Raw genomic sequence first — 22,892 nt, forward strand, 5'->3', positions numbered from 1 at the left:
CCACAAGCAGTGATAATTTATCCTTTCACAGTTCTGAGACCAGAAGTGATAAACCAAGGTGTCAGCAGTGTTGGTTTCATCTGGAGGCTCTGACTGGGAATCTTTCCGTTCCTCCTCTATTCTGGTGACCCCTGGCAATCTTTGGCAATCTTTAGCTTATAGAGGCATCACTCCAATCTCTGACTCTGTCGTCACATTGCCTGCTCCCTTGTGTGTCTCCTCCCCTTCTCTCCTCTTATAAGGACACTTGTCATTGGATTTAGAGCCTACACTAATCCAGGATGATCTTAATTACACCTACAAAGACCCTTTCCCAGATAGAGTCACATTCACAGCTTATGAGTTGACTCATCTTTGGGGAGCCACCATTCAACCTACTATAGGACCCAAGAAGTTGGAGACAGTTACTCCCTAAGAGTTGAACTGAAATCAGTACACAGTAAAGGAGCTAAGTTCTCCAAGGAATCACCTTGGGCAATGGGCAGGACATCTCCCATATCAAAGCAGGACAAGCGGTGTCTGGCAGAAATTAATCAAAATCCTCCACAGTGATCCCTTCATTAGGATATACATTTTTCCATTTTGTAAAAAGGCACCCTAAAAATCAAAGTGCTTCTGGCCAGGGTCATGCTTAGGTTGTTATCATCTCATGACTTAGTCACCCCCCAACTCCGTCTGTTCCAACCAGTCTTCCCAAAGAAGGGGAGGTGATGGAAGGGAGGATATCCAGGCATAGAAAGAGAGTCAGGACACTAAATGAGAGAAGAAACCCTGAAGATATTTGTCTACCCTTCAATTATTCTGAGGACTCATTGTGAGTACAGGTGCCCCAGTTGAGGAAATACACACACACACATGCACCATGAATGCGAGAAAGAATTTTGCTTTACAAAGGATTCTTTTTAAAGAAACCCCCTCTAAATCATTCTATGAAGCTCCCTTTAGAAACAGAGCCCTTCATACATTGAAAATAGCATTTCCTTTTTCAAGATTGGGTTTGTTCACAGCTTTTCTTATACCAATGAAAATGGTATAAGAAAGCCAGGTTTTCTTATACCAATGAAAATGCTCTCATAGTTCACTTCCTTTTTGCCCTGGTCTCATGAGTAGTTTAAATCAACTCTATTGAATAAGCTGATCTCATGCTTATCCTCATCTGGAAAAGAGCAGAAGTTTCCCTACATGAAACAAGCCACATCCTGTCTCACAGCTCCTGGATCAGGAGGCCTGTAGTCTAATCACTGCACAGCCCTGGACATCTCCCTTCCTCTCTTCCTCCTGTCTCTCCATCTTTTGAATAGAATTAACTAATTTAAAAGTAGTAGAAGGTCTTTTTTGGAAGGATTTTCTATAAATTTAGAATTTATTCAGGAAGAAATCCTATTCCTCTTGCACAAGTATGTTGGTTAATTTGCTCGATTCTGGGGTTTGCGTGAAGCTGCAGCATAAGTTCTCCAGACAGAGCTACTCACCAGCAATAACCCAATAACCAGCAGTAAGAACAGGTGGAATGCTAGTTTTCTGAGTCTGATGGCCCCCTGGAAGTTTCCATTCATGCCCAGCAATGTTAGCAGGGTCAAGAATCCTCTATAGCAGCAGCAGTCTTATCCCACCTGCCCCATTTGCTTTCCCTCTCTCTTCCTACACTCACCTCTGCATTGGCCCCCATGATGCTTCCCTGCCAGGCCCCTGCCCCACTGAGTGAAGGTGGAACAGAACCTGTCTGCTGTAGATACATTAAACTCTCTCTTTCTGGCCATGGCATGGTGGGAAGGACAAAGAAGGAGCTTGCACACAAAGACCAGGTGAAGCCAAATAACTGTGGGGCCTTGAGCAAGTCCCTTCACCTCCACACTCCCTCTCTGGCCAATTACTCCCGAGTTGCAGGAATGAGCCCTGCAGGCAGACCACCTGGGTTTCAAATTCTGACTCCCTGACTTGCAAGCTGTGTGACCTTGAGCACATGGCTCAACATCTCTGTTCCCTCAACTGTAGAACAGGGATAATAAAATGCCTACTTCATAGGTTGAGGATGAACTGAATTAATATGCGTGAGGTGTGCAGAACAGTGACTGCCATAGAGTAAGAGCTCAAGAAATGATAGCTGTTACATCGCATGTAGGACTCACATGAAATAGTCAGTGTGGAAGTACTCTGAGAGATACAAAGTCAGAGGGAGAGAGAGGCAGGCACATGGCTATTTTCCTAGTGCTCACAGCCCCTTATTTATTGTCTCTCGTTTATCAACCTTTTCAATTCCTTTCTTTAAGAAATACCCAAAGCCAAGTATGAGATGAGGGAAGTACACGCAGTTTTCTAAAGGATTGGTATGCTGGGTCATGGACCGCCTTTCGGGCTGGGATCTGAACATTTCCTCTTTTCTGAGACATAGTTACCCTTCTTTTTGAACTAGAAGATCCAGAGTTCTTTCCCGAGCCTCTTGCTTACCAGCAACATAATCTCGAGTGTACTGCTTGGTTTCCTCATCAAGGAATCTATAAAACCTTCCCTGACTCCTTAAAGGAGGCACTGTGACGTTCAAAAGAGAAGTGCTTTGCAAACTGGAAAGCGCCCTACACAGACAACACACGTGACTCCTGGAGGAGAAGAAAGGTCAGGAAAACACTGAGGATGGGGATCAGATCTTGGTCATCCTTCTATCCAAACCCTCTTCTCCGGTGTCGCCTGCCAGCACCTGGCTGGGACCTCTCAGACACTCGGTGCTCAGTAAAATGCCTGTTGGGATGACTTGAGTTGGGGAGGGAGAGGGAGGTACCAACACCCCTTGTGGGTTTCCAGCCCTCAGGCCTGACATCTCTCAGCAGTGTGTGGGCCACTAGGAGCCTGCCAAACACATCATCCGTGAAATCACAGGGCCACCAGGAAGGCAGTGCAGGGTGGGGTCAGTGGGAATGTACTAATTTTATCAGTTGCACTGTGCCATCATGCACACACCCATGGGTGACAGTGAGGGAGCAGAGGAGGGGAAAGGAATGTCGACAATTTCATGTGAGTGAAATTGCGGGTCCTGCTAGATGGCTCAAAGGCCTGGGGCTGGCCCTGGGCAAAACTGTGCAGGAGGAAAGTTTGTTTTCTCTGTTGTCACTCCCTCCATTTCATCATATTCTCCATACCTCCCCCCCGCCCCCAAATACACACACACACATGCACACACACACACACACACACACACACACACCACGCATGCACGTACATCCCACCCTGGCATCTGTCCTCTGACATGTCCCATTCTCCATCTGGGAGCCCACCTGCCTGCCCTGCAGTGAAGCCGTGACCTGAGCCTTCCCCTACTCCCTTGCCCCATGGCTCCCCATCTCCCACCAACATCCCTCTGCTCCAAGATCCATCTGTCCCACACTTGCTGTTCTAACTGTCACCCCTTCTCAAATTAACACTAATTATCTCCTCCCAGGTAACTCAGTTTGAACTCCACCTTGTATTATCATGATCTGAGCCCAGATCTGCCTCCCAATGAGAAGGCAGTTTCCACGAAGTTGGAGACTGTGTCTGACCCTCTTTGCAATCCACTCAGAGCCCCACCATGTCGGGACCGTACAAGGTGCTCCATGAACACTCAGGAATGTGCTGGGCTTTTTACCAGTTACCTGCACCTTGTTTATAGGAAGCCACGGAGTGAAAGTCTCCGCAAGAGTTGAGTGGGGTCAGGAGGATCTAAAGACACTGAGGATGGAGAGAATAAGGTCCTTAAAGGAACTGGCTGGACCCTTCCTCCTGTAGGCAGTGACATGGGACTCTAGTGTTCCATGAAAAAAAAAAAAAAGTCTGGTTCAGCTTGGGTGAAAAATATATCAGAACTCTCTGTCTTATTTTACAATTTTTTCCATTAGTCTAAAATTATTTCCAAATTAAAAAGGAGAAGGAGAGGAAGAAGAGGCAATGATAAGCCCAGATAATTCTACATATATTTTATCAAAACTTGGAGGAATAGATAATTCCTTCTGAATACAAACTCAGAGCATAGAAAAAGAAAACCAACTAACCCATCATATGAGGTGAATATGACCCGTATTGCAAAAGCAAAGATAGTACAGGTCATGAAAACTAAAGATCAGATTCACATATGAACTTGGATACAATTGTCCTAAATTAATTAATTAACAAATTGAATATATCAGTGTATAAAAATATATATATCATAATCAAGTAAGATTTAACTCAGGAATGTAAGGATGGTTTAAAAGATCAGAAAATCTTTTAATGTATTATACCATATTAATTAATTACAGGAGAAAATTGACATGATCATGTCAATGCCAAAAAACCATTCAATAAACATTAAATATACTTCAACAGTCATTCGTGATAAAGAAACTGAAATCTCGGCACACTAGATACTGTAGAGAACTTTATTAACAGGACACGTAGACGTTCTTATTATTAGAATAAGGAAGTTCAGGAAACTTTCACACAAGAACAACATAAAAATTAATGCATTTCTATAAATCAGTAATAGACAATTAGAAAATGTAGTGAAAAAAACAGCTCATTCATTAGAGCAATAAAATTTAGGAGGAACATAAGACTAAATTTGACAGAAGAAAAACGTGTAAGTTCTTCACAAAGAAATTTACAAATCTCAGCAGTTACCTATCACTGTGGAACAAGCCACCCTAAAACTCAGAAGCCTAAAACAGCAACATTTTATTTGCTCTTGATTCTAGAGGTCTGCAATCTGGTCTAGGCTTAGCTGGGGCAGTTTCTTTGCTGGTCTCACCTGGGGTCACTCATGCAGCTGCTGTCAGCTGGTGTCTCAGCGGCTACATGATATAAGATGGCCTCACTCAAGTGTCTGGTGGTTGGAACCAGTGTTGTCTAGGCCACCTTTCTGCAGCCACATGGCAGTGGAAGAGTTCCAAGAGGGCAACAGCAGAAACTGCAAGGCATCTTGAGTGAGGTCCAGGCACTGAGGACATAAAACAGCTTTTCTACCATATTTCTCTGATAAAAGCAGGACTTAAGGCCAGCCCAGATTCAAGGCATAAAGGACTGGCAAAATCACCCCACAAAGGGTTGTGGATCCTAAGATGGGAGCAGGTACAGTGACTCCTCTTACAAGCAACTAGCCACACAAATTGCTATCCAACATAAAAGATGAGTCGAATAAATGGGACAGTGTACCTTATTCATATAAATGGGAAGACTTAGAATTGTAGAAAAATTTCAATTCTGCCCAAAGTAATCTATAAATTTTTAATTGCCATAAAAATTCCAAGGTTATTTTTCTTTTTTCTATTTTTTTCAAGGTTATTTTTCATTTTGTTGTTGTTGTTGTGTGTAGCTTGATGACGTGATCCTAAAATGTATAGCAAAGAGTGAAAGAATAAGATAGAAGATGATTAAGAAGGCACCGAAAAGTATAGCATGTAAGATGGGAACCGTATGAAAGAAAAATCAGGGTGGGTGAAAGAGGATTAAAGGTAAAGAGAGTGGACTGAACAAATGTTTCACACAAAATCCCACTCTATCTCAAATGACAGTAAGGTGAAAACAAAGAATGAGAGAACAGAACAGAAAAAAAATTATGGAAGCTAAGAAGCAGATGAAAGAGTGGTAAGTAACTTAGCCATTCAGTTGATCCAAGAAAACTGAGTTCTAGGCCAACAGTGCAGAAAAACAAGAAGCAATATGACAGGATGATAGAACTCTCCGGAAGTCCAGGGAAGAGTGGAACCAGTTATCTCTGGAAATAAAGGTGAAAATGGAGCTAAAAGAAATAGTTGAAAGTCTGTGTTAAGACCCAGGTTCCCAGACTCCCTCCCAACTCTGCACAGCAAGACACTGCCTACCTATCATGGAAGGAGACTCGAAGTTTATTCTCTAGAGAAGATCAAACAGGAGGCGGTTCCCCTGATTGTGCAGAGCTGAGGGCAGAGTTTCCTAGTAAAAGCTGGAATATTAGTGAGTATGTGTCCACTGAGCTTCACAGCTCTCTTCTGAGCCTCACCTCCAAGAACCCTGGAGGCCAGCCATTCGCCCCTGTGACAGGAAAAAACTTAATCAGCCCAAGAAGAAGAAACTTACTGATATTGAAAATCTATAAGAGATGATCTAGGCTGATCATCTCAGGATAATCTAACTTCACATACCCAGAGCTTCCGATCAGCTTTTTGTCCGCATAAGAACACAAACAAAGATCTCCAGACATGTGAGGAAAGCCACCAGCATGAAAGACAGAGGCCCAGATGAACAAGTGGGGAAAAACAATTTAGAAGAAGCAAAGTTGATTCAAGGGGAAGAAAACTCAAAATAAGTTACAATTAATATCCTTAGTGATGTGAGAAGATATTGCAACCAAAGAACAAGGAGAGCTTATTAGGAAAAAGAACAGTCAGAGAACAAAAATCAGTGCTGCTGAGAATTAAAAACATCATAGTAGAAATGAAGAAATCAATAGAAGAATAGAAAGCAAAGTTCAGGAAAGAGGACAAAGAAAAAGGGATGGAAAATGGGAAAGAGAAGGAAATTAGAGGACTAGTCCAGGAGCTTTGATACATAAGCAATAGGAGCTCCAGTAAAAACAACAGAAAACATGGAGGAGAAGAGTCATAGGGAGGGAGGAAGGAAGGAAGAAAGGGAGGGAGGAAGGAAGGGAGGAAAATCAGAGAAGAGAATAAAAAAGGAAACCTCCCAGAGTTGAAGGACATGAGTTCACAGATTTAAAGGACCTACCAAGCACCCAGCACAATGGATGAAACATCATTATGAAATTTAGAATATTGTCTACCAAGAAAAAAAAATTTACAAGTTTATAAAGATCAGTAAGGCTTTGCACTTTTTGACAGAACTACAGGAAGCTTGAAGATAATGGTGAATACCTTCCAAATTCTGAAGCCAAAGTACTTCCTATCTAGAAGTTCATAACCATCCTAGTGGCCAATCAGTTGGGAAGGAGGAATAAAGATATTTCCAGACATCTCACAATACTTACCTCACATCCACTCCTTCCCAGGAAGCTACTGGAGGAACATGCCCCCAGAACCAAGAAATAAACTAATAACAAGGAAGAAATGGGACCCAGGAGATCCAAGGTGAAAGAGAGATTGGGGACGAAGGAAAGGCCCAGAATGACAGATGTTCACCAGACGTAGAGTCTTCCAGCCCACATTGGAGCACATCAGAAATCTCCAGGAAAGACTCCTCAGAAGATTAAGCTGACTAAACCTCTGACGATAGTGAAGGGGAGAATGAGACAATTGTTGATTGAATTTTGTGATTGAATTAGATACGCGTAAATAGAAAGCCAAGCAAACGAAGAAGCAAGATAAGAGAAACAAAAAGTTGTGTAGAGAAAGAAAGTCGTCGTGGTTCACTACATGGTTTTACACAGTCAGATTAATGTGAAGCCCAAACATCCATCTAACCAAAATTATGACCCGACGTACTGAGGGGATGCGGCAGGGAGCATATAAGTGGATGGAGCAGAGAAATCCTCGGTGGACTGATATTTAAAACTTAATGATTAAAACTGAAAAAAAGTATGAGGTAGCAATACAAGTTTAGAAATATTATTTAAAGCCATGGAAATAAATACCAAAATCATCAGAGTTGAGAATGACAGCTCCCAGGGAGGGAGATGTCGGGGGAAAGCATAAGGGACAGCTACTTTTCATAGCAAAGCTTGTAAAATAATTTACTGTGCCTATGTATAACTTTGATAAAAATATAAACTTTAAAAATAAAATTTTTTAAAGTAAAATGGTGGAAATAATACTGGCTTTTACCACCCCATTACGTTCAAAAAATTGCAAAATGCCATACAAGGAAAAGGTATTTCATAGCTAATGAGGCACAGGAACAATTGTGCAGGTCAGTATTTATAATCTGGTTGATATTTTGAAATGTCACAGCTCTGTCATATATGCTCAGTCTTCCAAACTGTTTATGCTTATTTAGCATAACTTGTGTCAAAATCCAGGAAACATTCATGCTATACACACACACACACACACACACACACACACACACACACACACACATGCGCACGCACACACACACACACACACACACACAGGAAGATCTAAGAATAGCCGAGGCAATTGAATAACAAACTGGCAGGGGACTTACTTTACCAGATGTTAAGATTTTGCAGAAAACCGTAAAAATTAAGAGTAGTATTGGCACAGAAGAAAGAATACGCCAGTAGAACCAAATAGAGGGTCCAGAGATACACTGATACACAGATGGGACCCTAAAATGTGACAAACACTGGGGAAAACACACACTGTAAAAAAATGGGGTTGGATATTTGATTATATAAATGGAAAAACTAACACAAAATGTAATTTTTTGGCAAGGAAGCTGAGACAAATAACAAAACACTAAGATTCAAGCTTTTTCCTACTGTATAGCACAAGGAACTAAACTCAGTATCTTGTAATAACCTATAATGGAAAATAATCTGAAAAAAAAGAATACATATACATGTGTAACTGAATCACTTTGCTGTACACCTGAAACTAGCACAATATTGTAAATCAACTACACTTCAGTGTAAAAAAATGATCTTTAAAACATTTTAAATATATCTGTATTGTTGCATGCACAATTAATAAGATATTTTAAAAGGTTCAATGGTCTCAAATTATATTTGAAAAATGGGGAAAAAAGATTTTTTTAAGCTGAATGAGAGCTAGGTGAAAACATAAACACAAACAAAACTTCACTCTGGGTGCTGTGTGGTTTGTTGATAGATACGGGGCAAGGAGAGGCAGCAAGGGGAGGGAGAAACCAGCCAAGGAAAAATTGGAGGCCATTGTGAGAGCGAGGAAAAGAGATGATACGTATTTGAATAAAAAATGGTGGCGGTGGGGATAGAGACATCTATCCCATGTCACATGGCTTTGGCTCATCTGGCAGACATCCCTAAGGGAGACTTGTTAAGGCCTAAAAAGTGATTGGATTCTGGTAATCAGAGAAAGGAAGAGTCAATGGACTCCTAGGTACCTAGCTAATAAGTCATCCTGGATTTACAACAGCTCTAGGTAGGATATAATCATTTCCATTGTAGATATGTTTAACTCTAAGGCTGCTACAGAATTGTGGGTGGAGATGTCTAGTAAGCAGTGGCAAATACAAGGTCTGCAGTTCAGGATAGAATTGGAGCTGAAAACAGATTCGGAGCACCCTTGCTGGATGCTTATATGCTAAACATATAATTAAGTCCTTGTTATACGTTACCATTACCCCTTCTCCCATCCCATCACAGAGCTTATCATAACCGACTGTAGCTTTTGTTTGTCTTCTCACTAAGCTGTAAATCCTGGGAAGATGGGGACTGTGTCTTGTTCTCTTCAGTATCCTCGGTGTCTGGCACATACTAGGTCCTTCACTGAGGACCTAGCAAAGGGAAGATGAGGAAGGGCAGAAGCTTGGGGAACACCAAAACCTACGGGACAGGCAGCAAGAGAAAACCATCAAAGGAACAGTCAAAGCAACCACCAGAATGAGAGAAGAACCACAGGATGAGCATTCCCCGGAGCCAAAGAGAGAGAGGATGCTGCAGTGGAGGGAGCCAAGCAGTCAAGATGCTCCTGTCCTGCATAGGTTTCCCACCTGCCCCATTCCAGCTCTTCCTAGAGAACATTTCCTGTCCACCATCCAGGCACCACATCACTCTCCTTCCTCGCAAGGCTGGTTAGAACAAAGATGGACACTTGACCCGTCCATCAGTGGTGAGGTTTCAAGGGAAAGTAGAGTGAGGGCGAGGTCAGCACCATACAAGCTGAAGCCATGTGGTATTTATGAGGGAGCAAGGCCTCTGGGTAAGCAGAGGAAGCTAATAGTAGAGGAAGAAAGAGAATGAATGAACACAGTCTCCATTCCTAGTAACTTTCCAGTGCCCAGCTCCAGCCTCCGCAAGACCTGCCCTGACCCTAGGTTTTATGGGGTCCAATAAACCTCCTTTTATCCTGAGCTAGTTTGAGCGGACTTCTGTCCTTTCTACCTATCCAGATCCAACTAGAACTGTCTTTAAATGATTATATCTATAGAGATCTATATAAACGATATATCTATTATATAGATAATGCTTTTGAAGGATAGCAAATGTCCACGGACTCACGAAAATTTTTACCTTTACTGGAGATTGCCGACAACCCTCTACTCGTATTAAAAATATAGTCTTCACTTGCACTTGGAACGCTCCTGTTTAGAATTTTGGAGCTAGAAGGAAGCTGAGAATCTGCCAGCCAGGAGGGAGTTGATTGCCTGAAGACATATGCTGTTTAGTGGCCTAGAAAGGACTCCATTCCAGAAGTGCCGACTCCCGGGGATCTTGCCACCGATGTACCCTGCTCCCCCATCTCTAGCCTCAGAGAAACACATGCCAATCACTGCATAATCGTGCTGAGTACTCCGCCCCAGCAGTTCTCCAAATCCAACTCTAGGGAGAAACGCTCACACCCAGTGGCTTGTTTCTCTGTAGCAGGACCCCTCCACCAGGAAGGTGGCTTAAACGAATTCAAACCCACGGAGGATGGCCGGCGATGACTGCTCCATTACAGTCAAATGCCGTGCAAGATTCTGTTTGTTGAAATCCTGTGTTCCTTTTGTGCATTTTGAAAGTCACATCTGGCGCTGAACTTAGAACCAAGACTTTTGTGCCGAATGAAAGCAGTGGGATTGTATGTGTTCGGGGTTTGGGACTCCTCTGAAAGGCGCTCCCAGCCCGTCGTCCAAACTGGCACAGGATGTCCAGCCATGGTCGGCTTCCTCCTCCACCATTGAGGATGCCAATCATAACATGGCCTCCTGCCAAGACTCTGGGACCACGCTCCAGGGGCAGAAGGCAGATCTCCTGCCAAGGTCTCCAAAGCTGGGCTCCTCCCAGGCTCTCGTCCTGGAAGTGTCCTGGCCTCCTCTTTGGAAAAGGGGACATCAGTCTTCAGCTGATTCCTGACGTGGGGCGGGTTGGAGCCCTGGAGGCTGCAGGCCCTCGTCCAGCTCGCCTCTCACTCTCCAGCCCAGAAAGGCTGGTTTGCAGCGTCTGGAAAAGCATTTACTGGTTTGGTTGTGGTCTGCGCTAGCAGCCAAGCTGGCTCCCAGTGCCACATCTCCAAGCGCCACGTCCAATGCCGGCTGCTCCAGCCCGAGGACACTTAAGAAAGGTGACCAGGAAGCCCACTTGCATAGTTGCTGGGTGGCTGTCCTTCCTCCATTCTTTGAACTCAAGAATGTTTGTTTTTGTTGAATGAATGGAAAAAAAGGCTGCCATCCTTGTCTGAAATTCCTCTTCCAGCAGTTTTTGTGGCAATGCTTCACAGACTGAGTGAGAATAGTTTAAATGAAGTATTCCTGCATAATATTTCACTGGGCTTGTACCACATTGGTCTGGCTTATTATGCCATGTATCTTCCCAACCTTCTTAGAAAGGAGCAGGGGAATAGACCTCTTGTCTATTCTGTGTGTGGGGAAACTGAGGCCGAAGGAAACTACAGAGACTCACAACTTGGGGGACAGAGCCAGGAAAGGCAGCAAAAGCAGGGCCAGGGCTTCCCTGGTGGCGCAGTGGTTGAGAGTCCGCCTGCTGATGCAGGGGACACGGGTTCGTGCCCCGGTCCGGGGAGGTCCCACATGCCGCAGAGCGGCTGGGCCCGTGAGCCATGGCCGCTGAGCCTGCGCGTCCGGAGCCTGTGCTCCGCAACGGGAGAGGCCACGACAGTGAGAGGCCCGCGTACCGCAAAAAAAAAAAAAAAAAAAAAGCAGAGCCAATCTGAGAAAATGCACACTGATGGGGTAGATAGACTTTTCCTGACTTTAGGGTGTCACGCAATTGTTAGGCACTGCGGACACCATGGGTGGGGAATTCTAAGGGCAAAGGAACTGGGTCCCTTTGCAAAATTAATTTGGGTGGCCCCCAATTTAAACCTGTACCCCAAGCTCCAAGCATGGTATTCTCGTACTGGTGCCCTAGGACCTAGCACAAGTGACCCCACCCTAGAAGGTTTTTCTAATTACTCAGTCCCCATAATCCTTCCCATCTAAGAACTGTTCCCCCAGTCACAGTCAGAACCACACCCTCATTCTTTACTGTTCTCAAATTCAAGTTAGTCTTCCCTCAACTGGATCACTAGCTGCTTCTCAAGGGCAAGGACTATGCCTTACATTTTGGAAACCCCAGTCCCACTTGTTTCCCACTCTTTGCCGAATGACAGGGTCATGAGCACAGCCCCAGGGGCAGGATCAAAGAAGGCAGTCTTTTGGGACTTGGGGGAAAATCTGTCTTGTTTTCCATAAGAATTGATGGGGGGAGGGGATCAACCATCTGAAATGACTGTTGGCAAAGAAACGTAGCTTCCTCTTCAGGTCATGGAAGGTGGCTCTGATGTTAGCTTCACACACAGAGAATGGATCTGGGGTGAACCCCTGATCAGCCACCCAGGCTGAGGCTACCCACAGGGAGATTTTTTTCTGCATCACACCATTAGTGTTCACGTGTGTGTCATGTGTGTATGACATGGTCCGCTAGACTGCAAGCTCCTTATATGCAGGGATACTTTAAAATTCTTTTGGACATCGTAACACAGTATTAGACACAACTGACACTGTTAACACTGTCTAATAAACATGAGCATTCAACCAAAAGAAGAGCCTGTAACCCAAGCTGGATAAATGAAAAGGACCATCTCACAGGTGGAGAGATTACGTGTATGGCCCTCGGTAGTTCCTGCCAGTTGGCTGCAGGATTGCATCTATAACTCTGATCACCAGGAACAGAATCTGAGAAGCTCCTCCACACCCTCATGTTCCAACCTCACAGCCCCCTGCCTCCAAGTGGCACCTCCCTGGCACCACCCGTATTAAATGCCATGAGTGAGACTCAGAATCAGGGCACCAGAAATCTGGTTCCATATGTGCCCTTGAGCAAGTGATTTCCCTTCCTGAGTCTCAGTGTTTGTACCTATAAAACAAAGGAATCAGCTAGCTCATCTCTGAAGGACACTCATGCTCTGAAAATCCAGTGGGCTAGAATAGCAGATAGGGTGTCGATTTGGTTATTTTTGATTGGTTTTCTCGTCTGCCTCTTGGCCATGTGTGGCCATCTTTACCGGGCTGAACAACACAATTATCTACATCAAATACCCCTACCTAGAGAGTGACTATGTGCCCTACTCCAGAGAGGCCTGGATAGGACCTAAAGCTGCCCAAAGGAGGTGTGAAATGACTTTGAATGCTCTAATTTCCCTTATAAATTCATGTAAATTTTACATTCGTTTCCGTATTATTACTGAGTTGGGATAGAAACTACCTTCCCTATATCTTAAAATAAAGAGACCGTCCAGAAAGGGGTTTCATGCTAAAGTTGTTTGAGCTGAAGCACCAATCTATAGGTGTTTTCAGCGACACCAGAACTTCCAGGGCTAAAAATTCATATTTTGATGAATTTTTAGAAATTCATCAACTAGAAATCCCTCATCAGATATTTGTCCTTTTCTGTAAAAACGCATATTCCCTTGGGAATGGTCTAAAAGTTGAACCAAACTGAGACAAGGCTGAGATTCTCTTCTTGGATCTGGGAAGCCAGTTCCAGCAGGACAGTCTGGGGCTGTGCGGATTAGCAGTAGCTGGTGAGAACAGCTCAGGATTTTGATAAACTTCCATCAAGCCAACACTCTGATTTGACTCTGTCCTCCGGAACACGAAGGACATGCTGCTGCGGGTCCGAGCACCCTGGCAGGTCCTCCGGAAGCGCTGCATTTAGAGCTGGAACCATCCCTCCAAGGGACTTGGACTAATTGGCCAGATTAGTCTGGACAGAGATGATGGACATGCGTCTCATGCAGAATGGATGGAGAGATCAGAGTGGGGGCAGGGTTGGGGGAGGCTCCCTGCTGTCACGGACATTGATTCATGTGGCTTCAGAGGTCAGAACCCAGACCAGCACTCACCTGTTTTCGGTTTGGGCTCAGCAGAGGGAAGCCTAGAGCCCTGTGAAAGGCAGGTGGGCCGCCTCAGCAGGAAGGGAGCATCCTGGTCCTGGGAGAGTAGAGGCAGGAGCTAGCTGGCCACTGGGTGATGGGATTCTGTGAAAGAGTGGGGTGCATGTGGAGATGTGGCCCCTAGAGCCCCTTTGAGGAAGGATTGCTGCCCAGCTGTGGGGAATGTGGTCAATGGTCAGTGGTCAGCCTCCAGCATCGGCTCTTCAGGTTTGGCCTCGGCTGCAGGGAGCCTCCTCCGCTGGGGTTCACGTGTGGTGATGGGGAGAAGCAAGGGTACAAAGGCTGGACCTCCAGGCCCGCTGCAGGACACCCCGATGGACAGTAATCACTTCGCAGCTAGGTTGGCCAAGGCTTTGTTGGAACTGCATCACTGGGCATCTTCCTCTGCCCTCACACTCCATCTCAGCCTCTACTTCTAGAAAACCTACCTGAGACAGAAGAATACTGCATGGGACTGGGCACCCAGAGATTCTAGGTGATCACACTGTCATCACTCACTTACACCTGAGTGAGAATGAATTCACTGAAATCTTTACAGAGAACAAGTTCATACAGGTGTAGCTTCAGGAAATGGGGAGAAAAAAAGTCACAGGACAAGGCGGATAAAAGACAATGGATTGAGTTGTACACTTTAAATGGGTGGTATGTGAATTATATCTCAGGAAAACTGCTTACAATTTTTTTTTAGAGAGAGACAACAGAGTTGCTGTAAGACGGCCAGTCCCTCCCAATCTCTGCTAGGAGACGCCAGCACTGCAGTCCTAAACCAGGAACTAAAAGGACCCGCGTGAGACCCGTGGCCCCTCAGCCAGGCTGTCTGTCCCCACAGAGCAGATTGGGCATGCCCAGGGCCTGGTTTTCAGCCCTGGGAGGCTCAGTGACAACGCCTTCCTCACTGTGTCCCCGAGTCCAGAGGGAGGGGCCCTGCTACCAACCAGATCCCGATGCGTCATTTTGTTCTCCTGAAACTGGGGTCCACAGACTTCTCCTGTAAAGGGCCCCCCATAGCAAATATTTTAGACTTTGTGGGCAACCTGATCTCTCTGGCAACTACTTAACCCTGCCACAGTAGCACAAAAGCAGCCACAGACACCACATAAATGAATGGCAGTGTTCAAATAAAAATGAGTGGCAGTGTTCAAATAAAACTTTATTTACAAAACAGGCAATGGTTCAGATTTGGCCTGGGGACTATAGTTTGCTGACCTCCGTCCTAGAGTCATGGACTAGCCTACTTGGAAGTAATTCCCGGCCGTGAAACAGAAGGGTTTTCTCTATTTGAGATCCAATCAGGCTCTGTGCCTTTGATGTCTTCCAGGTCTCCCTGGGGAAATGGGACCAAATGGTCTATATATGTGACATAGATTTCAGTTTAACTGAGAACAGAGACTGGTAGAATATGGTTTCTGCTCTCAAGGAACCCAGTCAAGTTCTGGAGACATGTAAATAAGCAGATAATTCTCATTCTGTGTGATAAGTGCAGAAGAAACGTGGGTACAGATACACAGGTTTGGGCTAAAACCATCACTGGCTGTTGTCACCAGATCATTAGTTTGGGGACTGGGTCAGTTGGCCCTCAAGGTGGGCTGATGAAGTGGCGTCTTTAGCCCATCCCAGTCTTTGTACTCTACAGAGAACTCGACTTTTTCAAATTCATCTTGGAAACAAGGACAAAGAAAATCCCAGCCTGTCACCGGGCCAGATCCTGCAGGGATTGTTTTGGTGCACAAGCCACCAGGAAGGGAGGGTGGTCGTGGCCATTGTATGGGAAAGGCCAGGGGCTGGGTGTGGCCTCGGACGCCCCCTTCCAGTTTCCTGGGCCTACTCAGTATATTGCAGCTTGTGTGTGTGCTTTTCCCTTTGCTGTGCCACCCCGCTGCCCTTGCAAGCCCTGTCTGTGGGTGCCCTCTGGTGGCTTGCAGGCTGGAAAGCCTTAGTGCCTCTTAAGGAAACAGGCAGACAGGCAAGGAGAAAGCCTGAGAATCAGTCGCAGAGATTTCCCCCAGGCTCCGCCTCCCCGACCCCAGCTCCCGTCTCCCCCTAGAGATTCTGGGATGTATCCAGAGCTTGCAGAAGGAATCGTTTTCATTCCTGCCCCGATACCTTTCGTCTTTCAATTAGGGTGATTCATACCATCAAACCATCCCGGAGACTCGGCATTCCGGACTGTTCATGGCAGAGAGGCCACCCGAATCTTCAAAGGCACCGAGGGCTAATGGATAAAAAGGCAGCTGTGAATTTCCTGTTGGGGGGCCATTTCTCCTTTGCATCTACCCTCAGCGCTGAGTCGCTGCCCTCCCCGCAATCCTGTTCCTTCAATGTCTCCCACAGCTGAGGCCTCAGTGGAGAAGCATACTCTCCTCCTAGGTGTTGAATCCTCTAAGGAGAGCATTTCTGGTGAATGTGATCCTTTCGAGAGAACAGTTGCTCTGGCTGAAGCTCGCATGCTACTCACCCTCAGTGGAGGCCGTCCACATGTTTTCTTTCTCAGCCAGGGGCAGGGTCTGTGGCCCGTACCTTCAAGCTATGCTGCTGATGGCTGCGACCCTGGCAGTGCCCGTCCTTTGCTGAGCAGTAACGTTGGTAGAACTCAGCTTTTGTTCCAGGCCAATTCCTTTCAGTCCCCCTGCCCTGGGCCCGCTCTTCCACTTTCATAAAGCATCCTCCATCCTCCAAAAATCTATGTACACTGATATTCAAGTGCCCCTCCCCAAGGAGCCTTGCCTTTTCCAACCTATATTTCTTTTGGAAAAGGACATTGTCCTGGGAAATAGAAGACCTAGATTTTCATTCCAACCCTTCCATGTGACCCTGGACAAACCACTTTCTCTCTATAATAAGGTCCAGGACAGTGATTCTCAACTTGGCTGCACATTAGAATCACCCAGGAAGCTTTTCTTTTTTAATTTATTTATTTTATTTATCTGTTTTTGGCTGTGTTGGGTCTTCGGTGCTGCGCACGGGCTTTCTCTAGTTGCGGTGAGCAGGGGCTACTCTTTGCTGCGGTGTGCAGGCTTCTCATCGCGGTGGCTTCTCTTGTTGCGGAACGTGGGCTCTAGGCGCACGGGCTTCAGTAGTTGTGGCGCACGGGCTTAGTTGCTCCACGGCATATGGGATCTTCCCGGACCAGGGCTCGAACCCGTGTCCCCTGCACTGGCAGGCGGATTCTTAACCACTTCGCCACCAGGGAAGCCCCAGGAAGCTTTTTAAAAGTACTTTTTGTTGCCGGGGGCTAATCCCAGAAAGTCAGATTCATTTGGTGTGCGGCGGGACCCAGGCATCAGGACTTTTTATACACTCTCTCGATAGTTCTCCCGTGTAGTCAAGTGGAGCTTTTCAAGCAACTTCCAACCAGCAGGAGGGTCAGAAGTTTAGGTGGGTGAGGAAGGGGAAGTCTCTGAGAGCCCTAGCATTGCCCCCTACTATTTGCCTACATGTGAAGCCAGACCTGGATTCAGGAAGTACATGTGGAAGGCCATCTTGAGCTAAGAGAAAAGCACAGGACAGCAAGGGCTGAAGTAATTAAGGAACACAGTCTTTTTATAAAAACTCTAAGCAGAGCCCTTTCCGGCCTCCGGAACGGAGGTGTGGCTGCATCAGATCTGGAGTGACTGAGCGGCAGCCAACCTCATGTTTAGCAGTCGGTCCATCCTATAACTAATGACGGGGTTACAGGAAAAGTACAGGGGCCTGAGTCCAGACAAGTCTGGAGCTGGCTTGGCCCCGGAAACACCATGTTAACTGGTCCTGGGGCCCAGTGCCCCACCCACATGCCTACATGTCCAGAAGACTTAGCAAAGCCCTGTAGCACATTGGTTAACTGCATGAACTCCTGATCCAGTCTGCCTGGGTTAAAATCCCAGCTCTACTACTTCCTAGCCTTGTAACCTCAGATGCATTGTTCAGCCCCTCTGTACTTTGCTTCCTTCTATGTAAGATGAGAATAATAATAATGTCTACCTCTTAGGGCTGTTCTGAAAATTAGATGGGTTGGTACCTGAGCTATGCATGGCACTTAGAATGTGCTCAATAAATATTTCCTCTTATTCAGAAGAAACCTCATACTGGAATGGGGGTCTGAAGACCTGGCTTTCCCTCCCAGCTCCATCTTTATCCAGCTGTGTGTTCTGGGGTAGGTGACCTCACTTCTCTGTGCTAGTGCCCTCTGTTCCAAACTGAGGGGTAGAACTAACTCCTTTAGTCTAAAATCCTCCATGGATCCCCACTGACCTCATGATAAAGTCCCAGGTCCCTCTCCTGGCCTTTAGTGCCCTTGGTGTCTCCAGCCCCTGCCCTTCCCTCTAGCCTCAATTCACAGAACACCAAGGTGGTCATGGCTGGTGAGTAGTCATGTAAAGCATCATCATACCATGGCCCTCCTCTGTTCAGAGGCTCCCCATGGCTTCTCGTGCAGCATAGAGTACGACCCAAGGCCCTTTGCACAGCCTGTCTTGCCCCACAATCTGACCTCAGCTCCCACCACTGTCCCTCTCCACCCCGGTACCCAGTTCTCCGGTTTCCTGGCTGTTCCCAAGACACCAGCCTCTCCTGCCTTGGGGTCTCTACACTTGATATTTCCTCTGCCTGGAAGCTTCCCTCAGAGCCTCCTGGCTCAGGGCACGTTCTTGAGGCCTCGGTTCAAACTTCCCAAGACACCAATAAATAATACATAATAAAGTCAAGGGGCTTCCGATACAAGGGCTGGGCAAGGGACACAACCACGAAACAGAACAAAGCAGGATGGAGAATAAGTATGTATCACAGCAGAAACAGTTGAGTTAACTTGATGAGACAGCCTGGGAGTTCTTCTACAGCTCTGGAGAGAGAAAGATCAGAGTGGACTGCAGCCCTTCTGGAAGCTCTGAACCATGAGAATAGCCTTCCTTGACCACCCCGCACACAATAGGATGCTGCCCCATCATCCTGTCTTATGTGTCCCAGCAGCCCCACCATCCCTAATGGACTATATATTTGTTTACGGTCTATCATCTCCCCTTCCACAATGTAAGCTCCAAGAGAGCAAGGACTTTGTTCGTCTCCTTGCTGTGTCCCCAGCTCTGTGGACCATGCCGGGCACATACTAGGTGTCCAGAAACTGTGTTGAAAGATGAAGGATGCTGGCTTGCTTACTAGAGGAGGTTGTGTTACTGCAAGGAACTCCCAGGAAGGACATATCTCAACCAGAAAGAATTAACCTCTTTTACACGTGATGTCGGGCATGGAGACAGATGGATGTGGAGGATATATTAGGAGCAGTGGGAAGATTCCTTGCCAAGGTCCTCAGACCAGAACACTGGGGCAATACCTACCACCTGTGAGCACGCAGAACAGGAAACCTTGGAAAGCCATTTAGCTCAGCCCCATCTAAAGACTAAACCCTGAGTTTAGGCTGATGGTTTGTTCTGTCTAAAAGGCCTCAAGAAAGGAGACAGCACTCCAAGCTCACCACATCGGCCCTGCCCACCATGATACCTCTGGGCACCTGGGAAGCCACCAGAGGCTGGTGGCTGCCTGGGCTGTCCCGCTGTGGGCAGAACACTCCTTTCTGTGTCTTACTTCTGTACTGCGTTACCTGAGCACTCGGTGGCTTCCGAAATTAAGCCACATGGTTTGGTGACAGATCTCTGCAGGAAAATGCCAACCTTTAATTGTCCTCATGACTCTTCTGAAAATAGAATCCTTTTTATTCAAAGCTTAGTTCAGTTAATGTTCCCAATATAAATGAATAATCTAAAGTGTAAGCAAATTCTCTCACAGGCTACGCTGACAGTGTTCCTCTGCGCTATTCTTTTTTTTAAAGCCACTTTTACTTTGGGTTTTCTAAATAGGCAGCTAAACTTAGTTAGAACTCATACACAATCTTTTAATTTTTTATTTTAAATTATGAAACATTTTTATGTTTCATAAATAATAATGATACAAACAATAATTATGATACACGTTATATTCTCATTACCTAAGTTACAGAGATATTGGCACTTTGCTTCTGCTCTTTTTAAATAACAATTTTTCCTTTTAATAATTTCTTTGAAAAATGTGGAACACTTGGCGAATGTGCTTGTCATCCTTGCTCAGGGCCATGCTACTCTTCTCTGTATCGTTCCAATTTTAGTATATGTGCTGCCGAGGCGAGCACCCTCTGCTCTATTTAAAGACCTTTCCTGGGCAGAGCCTAGGCCCGGCTTTCCCTGAACCTACTCAGAAGTCCCCACCCTCATGACACTGCACTGATTTCCCTCGAGCATTCTGTGTGCTGGGGAGGGCAGAAAGGGGCAATGAGGAGTACCTGCCCGCACACCTGGACTCCCAGACCTGTGCCCTTTGTCCAGTTCCAGCGCCAAGCTAGTCTGGTGGGACCCAAGAGACGCCATTGGTCCCCAGAGTCTTCCAAGGGTTTATGACATAAGGGGTGGGCAGGGGACACACACAAAACAAAACAAAGCAAGATGGAGAAAAATTATGTAAACATATCAAAACAATTGAGTTAACTTTGTGAAACAGCCTGGGAGTGCTTCTGGACAGAGAAAGACCAGGGTGGGCTGGAGTCACTCTGGCAGTTTTAAGACCCAACTCAAAGCTCACTCCTTCCAGGAAGACTTCTCCATGGCTGGAGGAGCCCTCCCCTCTGCAGGTGCTGTTGCACTAATCCTCATGTGCACCTCGCAGGTGGCACTGAGCAGTCACCACCTTCTCTTGTGTTTATTTAAGTACAAGGTGAATCATCCCCAGGGAAACCTGCCCTGGCCCTGTGAGCAGAAGCCTGTCTATGAGCTTCATTGCTCCCCAAACTTCCCTCCACTGTGCCACTGAGTCCAGTGTAGTGGGACTGGCTGCTCCCACATCTGTGTCCCTCACCAGACTTAATACCCTGGGAAGGGAGGACCCATGTGGGCCTAGTTCATTGCCATGTGCCCCAAGCCTTGTGCAGTGCCTAGACCATGATGGGCCCTCAACCAATATTTGTTGCATGAAGGAATCTCCCCTACCAGAATGCAACTGGGGGCATGCTTTATACTCTTTGTATCCTTACCTACACTTATCACAGTGTTGGCACCCTAAAGATTTTCTAGCTGAATGAATGAATGAAAGGAAGATTTCACAGCAGAGATGGGACTTGAACTGGGCCTTCAAGGATGGGGCAATCCAGAAAGTCCCAGAAAGAGTGAAATGGTTAAGATTCCATCAGCTTATTACTGTGGTCCAACTCCCTGATGGGGTCTCTCATATTAGACCTGGTTAACAACAATGGGAGAATCTACCCAGAGGCATAATAGGGAAAGTATGCCAGTTGCCTCAGTTCTGGGTGTGGCACCAGCCATATACACACCCAGGGGTCATCTTTTTTTTTTTGCGGTACGCGGGCCTCTCACCGTTGTGGCCTCTCCCGCCGCGGAGCACAGGCTCTGGACGCGCAGGCTCAGCGGCCATGGCTCACGAGCCCAGCCGCTCCACGGCACGTGGGATCTTCCCGGACCGGGGCACGAACCCGTGTCCCCTGCATCGGCAGGCGGACTCTCAACCACTGCGCCACCAGGGAAGCCCCAGGGGTCATCTTTATATCCTCCTAGTCCAGCACGGTGCCTGGCACATGGTAGGCTCCTCATAAATACGTGTTGAATGAAATCAAATATATCCAGCCCATTATTAAGTATCCTGGAGCCCATAGGTCTCTGGATTTAAGGGAAATGTGTGCAGAAGCGGAGACCCAAGCAAAGTGCCCCTAATCTGCCAGGCTAGATTCTGCAGCCTAAATTTCTGCAGAATAAAAGGATTAAGACTGAGATAGGCACCAAGCCTTGTCCAGTGCACGCTGTAACATTTGTTCTGAGGTCTGTCATACACCAGACCTAGGGCTGACACGTGACGCATGTGAGGATGGATGGGTAGAGTGGCATCTGGTGGAAGACAGGGTCTTAAGGAAGGGAGGCACGTAATTCAGAGCATGGGAGGAGGTGTCTGGAGGCCTCAGAAGCCTTGTCCGTCTTGGCAGCAGTGGGTCACCCTGGTTCCCAGAACTGTAAAATCTCATTTCTCCCAGAGAGTCTGATCCACGGATAGTTTGAGCTGGAATATTCCAGATGCAGGGTGGTGAGTGCAAAGGAAGACATAATGTTACCTTTTCCTCCTGACTATACCTCTTCCCCCGGTAAACTGAGAAGACAGAGAGAGAGAAGAGGATGGGAGGGGAGGGGAGAGGAGGGCAGAGAGGGGAAGAGAGGGAAAGGGAGGGGAAGGAAGAGGGAAGAGAGAAAAGACAGTTCGATTTTTGCGTATCCATCCTCGGGTCTGCACTGCAGGAAAATTCCTTTGGTTCATCGCATGATGCAGGTACTGCTGGCAAGACAGCCCTTCTGAGAGCTGGTTGCCAAATGCATCGGACCTGGCGAGCAGCTGTGAGCTGGCCTGGGGCAGAGCTAGGTGAGCCATTTACCTCCTGCGCCCCCACGGAATTGTGGGGTCCCTGGATGGGACCCGGGGTGGGCAATCAGGCGGGGCCACCTTCCTCCCGGTCCTATGACTGTGCCTTCCAGGAGTGCTCCAGGGGCTGCCAGGATTTGCCCCGAAGCTCCACCCCTGCAGGCCCCGGGAAAAGACACTGCCGGCTCTCAGCTCAGGGAAGCTCTCCCCAGCCCGCAAGGCCCCTCTCTTGGACGGGTGGCCACAGGCTGCATCCCTGCCTCTTTCCTTAACAAGTTTGAGCCTCAGGTCCTTCAGGTATACAATGGGAGCAATATTAATGACCTCCCCTCACTACCTGGGGGCTGCCAGCCCAATCCAGGGAGACACTGGGTGTGAGGTCCAGGATGAACCCCCCAGGGCTCCAGGTTAATTCTTATTATTACCTCCACTCCACCAACCAAGGAACAGGGGAAGGGCATCACATGCTCAGATCGACCAGCGGTGATCAGGGTG

General features: G+C 46.8%; 1 non-coding gene across 1 annotated transcript; it reads right to left on the reverse strand.

Moving 5' to 3' along the window:
* Positions 1 to 20,009: 20,009 nt before the first annotated feature.
* On the reverse strand, positions 20,010 to 20,115 carry LOC132436702 (U6 spliceosomal RNA). The gene has a single exon (XR_009521854.1). It is a non-coding gene; the product is annotated as a U6 spliceosomal RNA (small nuclear RNA).
* Positions 20,116 to 22,892: the final 2,777 nt, after the last annotated feature.

The sequence above is a fragment of the Delphinus delphis genome, chromosome 13, assembly GCF_949987515.2.
Source record: "Delphinus delphis chromosome 13, mDelDel1.2, whole genome shotgun sequence".
Classification (NCBI taxonomy): Eukaryota; Metazoa; Chordata; class Mammalia; order Artiodactyla; family Delphinidae; genus Delphinus; species Delphinus delphis.